At 44.1% G+C, this 11,845-nt stretch overlaps 1 long non-coding RNA gene across 1 annotated transcript in view; it reads left to right on the top strand.

Moving 5' to 3' along the window:
* The first annotated feature begins 389 nt into the window (after positions 1-389).
* LOC122466120 overlaps positions 390-11,845 on the top strand; it is a 62,284-nt gene continuing 50,828 nt past the window's right edge. The window contains exon 1 of the long non-coding RNA XR_006291398.1: positions 390-1,374. This is a non-coding gene — a long non-coding RNA (uncharacterized LOC122466120). The remainder of the gene's footprint in view (positions 1,375-11,845) is intronic.

Here is an 11,845-nt window from a genome sequence, read left to right as displayed (position 1 = left end):
TGTGGAATATGATCCCGCTGTGCAATGGCCCCGAATATAACAGAGCTGAATGTCGATATGATACCAGTATAATGCAGATGGTTGGAGAGAAATAAAGCTATGTACCATGTGACATGCAAGACACAAGTTATGCAAAAAGGCCTCCTGATTTAGGCAGCAGAGCAATACTGAATTATGCATCAAACTGGAAATTATACAGCAATTTATGGGAGCAGAGTCCTACGATCAAGGGTTTTAGGAATGGTGATAGGGTATGCACCACAAACAGGCTCTGAAGGGTTGTGGGCCTGAGAGGCCAATTATGGTATCTGGCTGCATCTGGAGGGAGAGCTAGACTTAACCGAACAGGAAGCCCAGCTAGGCAGGAGCAGGCTGGTTAGTATAAAGCCAGGAAGTTGAGAGCAGAAGGAGGCTGCAGGGTGAGTCTGCAGTCTCTGGCAGTGGGGAGGAGAGGAGACAACTGAAGAGGGAGAATAAGCCCTGGGATCCTAGCCCTGGAAGAAGGGTCCACCCCAGAGGAATTGTGGGGAAAGAGAGAGAATAGGAAGAAGCCCAGGAAAACAGCTGCAAGGAGTAGGACTGAGCAGACCTTGGCTGCACTTTATAGGGTTCTTGGGCTGATACCCTCTGTAGATGGTGGGCCTGGGTTCCCCTACCAGCCACTGAGAAGCGGGACAAGATCGTTGGAGACGCCAATTGGACAGCTTGTCTGGAGGGACTTTGTTACCCTGGAAGGGGAGGACTATATAGTGACCTGGCTGGAGGTCTGAGTCCTGAAGAGGGAGCACCCCAAGTTGTGAAGAGAGAAAGAGAGCAGTGACAGGATGAGTAACTGATGGAAAGGGGTGCCATACTGGGGAGAGCTGATCCCCAGAGCAGCCACAAGGAGGCACCACCTGCAGTGAGTATACCCTTCACAGAGGTTCACGTGGCAATTACCACCTCCTGTAGGCATCCCCCTCTCCTCAAGAGCTGCAGCCTCTTTTGTGACTGGCAGCCCTGCTCCCCCAGCCAGACACTCACAGCTTCTCCTCCTAACACCAGGAGTGGTGCGATTTAAGAAGCTGGGGGCTTCCCTTTAGCACAGCCTGCATGATCAAACTAATCAAAGACTTCATCTCTGAGAGGCCTGAGTGAGTGGATTGTTCCTTGCTGCTGTCTTCAGTCTGGAAGGATCTTCCTCTCGCTGCCTTCCACTTCATCCTTTTAAAGGCAGTAGAGCAGGAAGTAGAAACTTAGAATCCGCTGAAGTGCCCCTCGTGGGGAAGCCACAGAATGAAGAGACAGATAGGGAGGAAGTAGGCAGGAAGGTAAAGTGGCAAGAGCAGAAGATGCAGCATTTCTGTGGACTCACGACACAAACAGGACAAAAAGGTAAACTACATTGTTGTTTGCTTAACCACTTAATCTCTCTCTCCACAGGGTCCAAGGTGTAAAATTAATCCAAAGAATTCCTGTAACTTCCCTTTCTTGGAGATACCAGAAAATGGAGGTGGAATTGGGTTTTGTCATTTGGAAAGTCTGAATGTGTGCAGACACGAGTCACTGGTGATGTGTACCATGAAGGGTTGCTCAAGATCTTTCAAATCAGCTTTAAAATGTTACTTTAAATGTCTTGGAAAATATTATTCTAATGTATAATTTTGAAAGTATGACATATAACGGATCCACCTCTTCTATACAGTCACTGTGCTATGTTACTGGTAAACCAGAAAAAAAAGAATCACTTTTTCCTTCATACATATACTGAGCTAACTAATAGTTTCTGTCCAGTTTTAAAACAAAATAGGCACAAACCCTGTGGGAACTCATAGGAACCGCTCAGGTATGTGATGCTAAATGCCCTTATAAGAATGTAGACACAGAACAAATCAAGGCCCTAATACAGCAAAACCTTGTTTCATTTGTTACACTGTATTTCCACTGACTTCAGTGGGATTACTCCGTGTGTGTAAAGGTGGGGACACGTGCAAGGTCTGGTCTACATTTAAAGATTAGATTGACCCAGTTATGTTGCTGAGGACTGTGAAAAATTTTGCTCCCTGAGTGTTGGAGTAGACACGACTAGGTTGAAGGAAGGAAGACTACTTCCATTGACCTAGTTACTGTCTCTTGGAGAGATGGACTAACTACATTGGTGGAAAAACCCCTTCGGATGATGTAGGAAGCATCTACCTTAAGGCACCCACAGCAGCACAACTGCAGCGCTGTAGCTGTTCCATTGAAGGAGCTGTAGTGTAGACATGCCCATAGTATTTGCAGGATCGGGGCCTAAGGAATAGCAAGCTACCAAAGAAGCAAGATTAAAACGGGTTTCAGTTTTAAGGACCTGATTCTGCAAGCCCTCCATGTGTGGCGCTCCCAATGAAGTTAGAGTCCCACACATGAGCACTAGATGAGCCAGGTACCAAATTATTACATACGTTTCACTGGAATCCCTCCATACTTTCGATGAAGGATTACTGCTGACAGAGAACTGTTTGTGAGACAGTTTAAGGCAGAGATGTGGGGCCTAACCTGCTTTCTCTACTGATGTGAGTACTCCCACTGAAGTCAAGAATGTGGCCAATTTTCCATATCTTATGATGACATAGCAAGTTTAATAACTTTGGCATCAATTAACTATTGTGTTATCAGATATTATGAACCCAAATATGGAATGGACAGGTCAAATGGCAATCAATCCTATGTGGTGTTGGTAACATTCATGCTCGTGCTACATGGGAATAAAATACTACCATCCTGAGTTGTCAGCATTTTACACCAGCTTTGCACAGGTGTACCTAACTACACAAAGGTGCAAGAAAATGGAAAATTAGGGCCACTATGTGTATAGTCTAGTGTTCTCCATTGTGCAGTACCACTTGCTACCACTGGGTTGTTCCTGATGGGTCTCGAGCTTCTACATCCCGTGGTGGTTATAGTTGCTGAAACACATCTACCTGCCACCCAGGGGACCCCAGCCCCACCAGGCGCCCTTATAGAACAAAAGGAGCAGGCACAGAACAAAGCATAGCCATTCATGTGCTTGTAACTTATATTAGCCGCCCAGAGACAAGGTATGGGACTCCCTGCATCCATGTATCCGTCCCCCCCCCGTCCCCCTCCCCGTTGCCCTATCGCTATTTTTCAAGGTGCAACCAACCAACAGGTAAGGGAACTTCTCAGCTGTTGGGAAGGGGAGGAGGAATGTTTCTGAATATGTGCCTGGAGGGGGTAGGAATGAGAGTGGGAGGATTTCTGAACCAGGCTGGGCAAATAGGATGGAACGGGGATAGGCTGCAGAGCTGAGGAAAGGGGGATTCTGAGCTGGGGAAGGGTTGCCTGCTGGGGAGGTTGGGTTGGAGGGAACCAAGAGGTTCTGAACAGGGAGGAGGAAGGTTTGGGTTGGCAAGGCTGAATGTGGGATGAACACTGGTGAGTGTGGAAGCAAGTGCAGGTGAGAGTAGGATAGAATGGAATGACTGGGAGTTGGGGGTTGAAATTCTAGTGAGAGAATGAGGATGTGCAGAGAGTAGGGATAGCCTGGTGGGTGAGGGGGAGAGTAAAGGCCAGAGGGGGAGAGAACAGCCAAGTGCCACAAAGGGATAAATTCTTTCCTCCTGCCATTTGGTCAGCCTGCTGAGAGAGGGTGATGGGGAAGGCGGTGTCAGAAAGAGGGAAAGGAGGCAATGTGGGGAGCAGCCCCATCAGTTATTTTGGGCACCTGCTACCACTCCTGAGTGATAAACAAGGTGAATATAATTGTTTAGGGGTCTGGTTGTCCTACCATGGTTTTTTTTTGCTAGGCGGCAAAAACTGATGATTATTATGATTTGTGAAGGGCTTTCTCAACAATCTTCTGCTGTGCTAGTTTCATTTGATTCTTACTTACTTTGCTCTTGTTCTCATTTATTATTTATGTGAACATTTCTTAATTTCTGTGACTGTTCAATACTGTCCTTTGAGTCAACATTTAAATGTCATTTGAAATTTGGAGTTACTCACGATGAAAGGCTACCTTCCTCTTTAATGCCATAATTATTGCTGTCATACTTCTAAAGTTGCTAGCAAATCACATACAGACATGAGTAAATGTTTTTGTTGGTTTACAATGTCTAATTTTTACTAAGACTGAACTTGTTGCTATGTTAATTGGTAAAATAAAATTGTGTGTGTACATACTTACGCACACACACAGATTTCTGAAGGGTCCCATCTTGCTACCATTTCAGTAAATAACAAGTTCAGTGATATCAGGATCTGGCGTACAATTTTTTAGCTGTTCTCAGCAGAGCTCCTGGTGTAAATCTCTCCTGTTTAGCTATTTTGTCTATTTCTGTAATTCATTATGGCAACAAAACGCAATTTAAAAAAGGAAATAGTGGCTGAAAACGCATTGGTGGCTGCTGAGCTGTGTTTTTTCAGAGATGCTCAGGGCTCTCTGAACAGGCTTTGCTTGAAAGCTGCGTTGGCATACATGCTGGGAGAATATATGAGGGGCTTGTGAGAAATGGAAAACAGGGGAACAGACCTGAGCTGGACCTGGCCCAGGAAACAGAGGCCTAATGAGATGCTGTCCTTTCTTGACATGAGCAGGATCTCGGCACACTACTCTTTCTGTCTTTGGATCCTGCAGGTGCAGATGAGCTTTCAGTCTTAGCATCTGCTGCTGACTATCAGCCTGCAGGGCTTCTCCTGCAAGCTACTCCGCATCCCCACTGAAGCCAATGTCCTCAAAGAGTACTAAGGATTATGAAGACATTATTAGGTGATGAGTGCCACCTGGAACTGAGGTACAGCTGAACCCTCTTTCTTAGCAATCTGGGTTCCTTCTTGCACCAGGACGTTGTGACAAGCTGCAAAGCCCTCCAAGCTAGCACTCACACCAACATCCACAGGCAGGGACCATACCCAGCTGTATTCATGAATGCTCTGGCCAGCCACTCATGAACCCACAATAGAGAGGCTACAGCTAAAATACCCCCAGCTCCCCAGCCTAAGACCCCAGAGCTGTACCGTCCTGCCCTGGTCAAAACCCAACCAGTATGAATGTATTACTCAGTCCACCACTTCTACAAAGGAAAGTGGACATGCACCAACTCTTATTCATGAACTGAGATTTATCCCCTTTGCACTTCAAACAATACACAGTGTTTTAGATAAAATCTAAAATAGATTTATTAACAACAGAAAGATCACTCTTAAGTGATAGCAAACAGATCAAAGGAGATGACCTAGTAAATAAACAAAACTGCAAACTAAGCCTAAGATATTAGAAAAATTGGATATGCATTAACAATTTCTCACGCTGGCTGATGATACAAGCAGTCCACCAGGTTTCCATACACAGGCTAAAAATCCCTTTGGCCTGGGACCAGTATTCTTCCCCTCCCACCCCCATCCCCAGTTCAGTCTTTTTCCTCTAGTACTTTCAGGTGTGTAGTTGTGAGGAGAGTGAGGTACCATCATGATGTCATTGTCCCCCTTGTATATCTTCTTCCCACTTGCTGGAAAGCTCTTTTGCTGTTGTGACCTGGGTCAAACAGTTCCCACTGTATAGTGCTATCTCTGAGAGGTTTCTCTTGTACACAATTCCTGGGGTAATCCTTGTGTTTGTGTGCATTTCCTCAATAAGCCATTAACATTGTTTGGCCTTTTTACTGTTGTACCTGAAAGGCTGCTTGTGGGTGCTTTCAACCTCACAACATGTTTCAGTAACACATACACAGCCAAACGTCATAACTTCACGTACAACGATAGCACATACAATCCAACGAGATATTAATGTCTCGCAGATCAAGACTTTCAGAATACTTGTCCAAAATACATCAATTATGTGACAGTGGTGAATATGGGGGTGCCAAGGTAGCACAATGGGAATACCAACTAACTGAAGCACTCACCATGGGATGGTTAGCTGTTGATATAGATTGTGTCCAGTAATTCTGTCAGTTCTCACAAAGTAAAATGGACTGGGCTGGGTCAGTACTTGGATGGGAGACTTTTAGAAACCTCTCTAAGTAGTGATTCAGTTTGTAGTGCTGCTCTCCACCAGTTAAGAAACAATGCAGAGGAGATATCCTCCCTTGGCTGAGACATTGAGCTGAAATCTCATAGCGCTTTTCACATCAGTAGAGGGTTTAACCCCAGTCACCCAGCAAAATTCCAGTGCAGGAAATTGCATTCTGATTCCCCCTGCGGTTTTTATTAGATATGGGATTCTTCATTTTCTGTCCTAAACTGTTTTTCAGTGTTTGTGTGCTGTTTGTCACATCCCACTCCAAGCAGCTGTATTTTAGTGACGGGTGAAGTGATTCCTATATATATATATATATATATATATATATAGTTTATAGACCACTTTGGCTCCTTAAGGATGAAAGGTGTCCTAGTAATGTAATTTATTATTAAAACAGCTGTGTGCAGACACACACATTTTGATTTACCAGATGTGTTTAATGACATGTTCATTGTTCTTTGTTTCTGTTATTCTACAAACTTATCTCATCAGATCTTTTTATCTTTGATCAGAGCATGTTACCCCCTACCTGGGTATCACACATCTTTTATGAAAAACAATAAATCCTTGTCTTCAAACTTGTAACATATGTACTTTTGACTTAATTCATTCCAGCTGTAACTTTGAGTTCTGTCATGGATAAATTTAGCTCCTCCTGTCAGAAATGCCTTCTATTGGTAGGTCTAAGTATTGTACTTTTAGGACAGGAAATGACTTTTTGAAATACATTAGGATACCTTGGTATCCTTAGCACAATGTTGCTTGTGTGGAGATTTAAAATGGGTTAATGGGCTGCCAGCATCAAACCTCAAGGTCTGTCTTTCCTTACAACTCCCACCTCCAAATTCCAGGTAGGTACAGTATACCACTGATCTCACTGAGCAATTGTAGTAGTAAATACATGAAATCAGAGGGAGGCCCATCTTTTCAAATGGCTTCATGATACAGTACTTAGTCCAATAATCTTGTACATCTTGTACTTATTGAAGTTATTTTCATTTTTAAGTAACTAAATAAACCGCTGGGAATAGTTTGAAATGTGAATCGTAACCTTGCTATATAGGATGTTTATCCTAATTACATGTCTGCTTCTCAACAGATATGTAAGAAGATGTTCCATCTCCATTAGCCTTCTTTCTTTTAAATTTCCTCTATTAGTGGGAGGGAATGTCATGCAGATCATATGACATTTTCACTTTTTTGTATGTTGCTTAAGTGTCTAAAATGTTAATTTAGTAAGTTGACTTGAAGGACAGTCTGGTGCTTCTCTCACTTGGCAGTTAAAGAAGCAACAATTTGTTTCTGTATTGACTGTATCTTGGGAGATGATAAAATCTGTCAGCATGGACTGCGGGAGTCAGACATTCAGTGTGTTGTTTGCAATGTATGATGGTGCTACCACATTAACTCTTTCTCCTGTCTTGACGGAGGTGGGAATCTTACCTGTGGTGACTGTGACAGGGGCTGTCCTGCTCTGTCCTAGCAACATAGGGAATCAATTTCTGAAGCTTCTTAATAGTGCTTCCCCCAAACCCATCAACACTATATGCTTTCCTTTCTACCGTTGTTTTGGAAAACTGAAGACTCAGGATTAGAAGGAGATTTGGGTGCGCTATTGTTACCATTGCATAGCAAAACCGATAATCTCCGTGTAGTGTATTTAGCGATGGTCTCTGAACTCTCCTCTCTTACAGTGTAGCTGTCACTTCCTCTCACCTCTGAAGTGTTTTTGATACTGACTTTAGAATGAGAAAAGACTGTTTCATTGAGCAAACTACTCTCTAAATGTATATGCCTTCTTTTTCCCCTCTTCAAGATTCTACTTTGTCTGCAACACTATCGGACTGTTCCATCGCTCAGTTCCCTACACAGCTCCGCCAGTGCGCTTCTGTCCTGAATTGCAGTCATCCCCCAAAACAGACTGTTTCAGTCCTAAACCCCTGCACACCTATGGCATTGTTCCTCAGTTTGCAGTATCCTCAGCTAGTCTAATTTTATCACTGTTCTCTGGCAGAACACCTGAATCCTGATCTGCACCAATCTCTACTATTCTAGTCTGGAGCCAGCTCCCCTGCCCTCTACAAATGCATAGCCTTTGATCCTGACCACTAGCGTCCCTGGTATTCTAGTCCTGGCTCCCCCATGATTCTGTCAGTGCTGTCGATCTTGACACTGTCATGTTGTTTCAATCCTGGGTTTCTACTGAGCAGACTACATATCAAAACTGAACTGTATGATGGTTCTGTAACCTGCATAAATCTCTAGTATTACTAACCTTGAAGGATCCCCCACTCTGACTCCTAGGTAAAATACAAATATTCTAAACTCGGATCCACACAGGTGAAAGGCTAGTATACTAACCCACTGCACCTTTTATTATTGATTATTGTGTCACGTGTGCTCTTGGCCCTTTTACAGTAAAAGTAAGAAGACATTCCTTGCCCTAAAGAGGTTAGTATCTAAATAAACAATGGACAGATGAAGGATGGGATAAAACAAAATAGTACTTAGAGGGTTTTTCTTCTGTTCTGACCTTTTGCACGGAAATACTAAGGTTGATAGGCTATTGGAAGATGTTTGCTGTAAGGAAGGACTTGAAGCAGTCTGACATTCCTCAAAAAAGAAACAACTATTACGTTTTATAGAGAAATATATGCTTTCCATAAGTTTTTTGCAGCATCCTAAGGAATTCTATAACAGGGATATAATTATCTATTAAATTCTAAAGGCTACTTCAAAATACCTCTAAGGCTATAATTTTCTATGTGACTTTTCCATAAGGGTCTTACAAATCAAACATCTTAGACCATCATGTGGGTCTAAATTTCAGTGGACTGTGAATAAGTCCAACTGCATTCACTCTTTGTCTAAGTAGTTTAAGAAGGAAATGTCTCGGGACATTTCTGCAACAGCCAATTTTAAAGTGAAGAAGAATCTAATCAATAAAATGATTTTTAAACACCATATGATGATCCTGGGTCTCGCAGCATGTCTTATCTGTCTGGTGTTTAGAGGGTAAGCGCTTTCAGGCAAGGATTGTGTCTTGTACAAGACTAAACACACTGTTAATAAATGGGCACCCTGAGCAGTCAGATGCAAGCTCTGCCTTGACTACTAGGAGATGGCAATCATGCCATATTCCCTTGGAAAGGTTATTTCCTCTAAATATGCAGTGAAGTCTCAAATTTGCCCTATGATATCAATGCCATAACTGCATGGGCATCGTCAAAGATTTATTCCTTGGGCAGGTAATTCTGTTATGCAACATACCACTAGGGGGAGCTAAAAGGTAATTAGCCTTTTGCAGATTATGGGGAGGGTTTCAGGCTGTGCTGTGAGCTCCTAGATTCCCACTTTGTTCACATGGAGCTCAGTATTGGAACTTTTTCTTTGTACGCTTCTAACCAGAATAAAACTATTCCCCTGTTGTACCTTTAAACAGCTTGTCACACTCATCCTATTGGGAGTGAGAAGAATCCTTTCACAGGTCTTCACAGTTGGTATGTCGGGACAACCTCACTACGTACAGACCCCACCCTTCAGCAGGGCCTCAAGTTGCCTCACCCTTTGGCCCTTGTAGTAGTGTCTAGTTCATTTATTGGAATTTGTGTGGCACACACCACCGTAGAACCTGAGCTGCTTCCATAAATCGGTGAACATGAATAGGTCTCGGAACATCATGATGTGGAGAAGTTTGATCCCCATTTTACAGATGGGGAAATAGATGGAGAGGGACGTTAACTGACTTGTCTATGATCACACAGTGAGTCTGCAGCAGAGCCAGGAGCAGAGGCTACATCTCCGCTTTCCCAATCCTGTACCTTAATCAGGCTATGCTTCCGGCCCTTCTAAGATGAGCACATAGGGTGCAGAACTTGCAAGAGATGTGGTGCTCCAAATGAGCAGGGCACAAGAAGCTATTTCCTTTGTGTACACTTACAGCCAGCCTTGGTGCATGGGTAGGCTTGTATTGTGTATAATGTAATGATCTCCTGGTGATTATTAGCAACTTACAGTAAAAGCAATTTGCTGCTGTAGCATGAACACGTGCAATGTGTGTCTGGGGCTCTGGACCCTGACCTGTATTCTGATCTGGAAAACAATGAACTGAAATTACTCTGAGGTCTGAACCTAGGTCCATGCAAGTGTTCAGAAGAGATTAGCTATCACTCTCCAGATTGATCAGAGACCTGACAATTCTTCTTTGCTGATTTCTCTGTCTCTTTGTCTGTCACTCTCCCACACCTACCCTTAAGGATCCCATTCATCAGCATGTTACAGATGTGTGTCTACCTTCTTTTTTACACAGCTCAGTGAATGCACCACTTGCTTGATGCTCAGCAGTATGAGTGTAGAAGGCACTCATCTGTGTCCTGGTGTCAGGCTGGAGTTAGGCCAGGGGTCCCCAAACTGTGAGGCGCAACCCCCCACAGAGGAGTGCAGAGGAATATTTGGGGGCACAGTGGGACCTGGGCCAGTCACAACAGGGAGTATGGAGGAAGCTCCACCCAGCCCTTCTCTGTCCTCATCTCCGCTCCAGCGCTGGCCTTGGCCTCTAGTGTGGCCTCGCCCCCGGCCACGGTCCCCAGGTCTCACCTGCACCCCCAACCATGGCCCTGCTCTCAACCCCAGTGCCTGGGAGGAGGGGGGCCATGGGCAGATTACATTAAGAGTAAGGCAGGGGCTGACTTCAAACGTTTGGGAACCACTGAGTTAGGCTGATGTGCACTATAAGGTGTATTTTAATTGTAAGTGCAGGTGAAATGCCTTGATTTGACCACAGGAGGTAATGGCATATGTGAAACTTGTATGGGACGCAGCTCTTTTGTCTTCTCAGTAGTGCTGGGATGGGTCAATTTAAAGTCCATGACCAGTGGACAAGATTTGGCACCAGATCTCCCAGAATGTCTGTGTTGCCACGATAATTTCCTTTTGGGAATAAAGGTTTGTGACCAAAGTAATGCCACAGCAGCCAGGAACAGTTCTTTTACTGAGCATGGTATTCAGTATCTGACGCCAGACGGTAGTCTCTCATTACAGCTGCTTCTGATGACCAAGGAGGAGCTGCTCCTGGTCTCCAGCTGCAGGACCCATACCTATCAGTGCAAAAGGATCACTGATCACTAGCAGCTCTGTGCCATAGGAAGTTGTAGAATGATTCCACTGTAATACCTGGCCTGGGTGGAGAGCACAAATTTGTTGTGTGTCAGTACCCTGATGTTCTATGTGCTGTTTTGAACAGTCTAGAAGGACAAAATTTGCTGCAAGGGCTGTTTCCTTTTCACCTGCTCATCTTGCCTCCACACCATAGCGCTGAAGTTTCTCTGTCAGGGAGTGGTTCATCAGGAAGTGGTGTCACTAAGCTATTGAGATGAATGCAAATGGAAACAGCAGATGCTGTTAAATAGGCAGTTGGTAATGAGGACAGGAAGCCTTTCATAGATTTCACCTGCCTGATTCTGCTCTAGGGCAGTGGTCACCATGAGCATGTGGCAGCTGCTGAGTGGCTAAGAATTAGGGGGAGTTGGTTTCAGTATGGTTCCTAGTAGGCTTTTGTGCTCTGGCCTGTCTCATTTGACAGTACCTTTTAGACCTGTCACACCATTGGAGGGGATTGTATCTAGGTGTTAGAATTGGGGGATTCCTGGGTTCTACTCCCAATTCTGTCCCAGATTTTCCTGTGACTCTGGGTAAATCAGTTACCCTTTTGTCCCTCAGTAGTCCAATCTGTAAAACAGGGATATTACTGTTACCCACCCAGGAGTACTGTGCTGGGTAATGCATTATTTATAAAGCATTTTAAAATCCTGGGATGAAAGATGTTTTATAAGAGCAAAGAATTAT

The sequence above is a fragment of the Chelonia mydas genome, chromosome 6 (assembly GCF_015237465.2).
Source record: "Chelonia mydas isolate rCheMyd1 chromosome 6, rCheMyd1.pri.v2, whole genome shotgun sequence".
Lineage (NCBI taxonomy): Eukaryota > Metazoa > Chordata > Testudines > Cheloniidae > Chelonia > Chelonia mydas.
The sequence above is the reverse complement of the archived record's forward strand: the minus strand, read 5'-3'. Positions and strand labels throughout refer to the sequence as shown.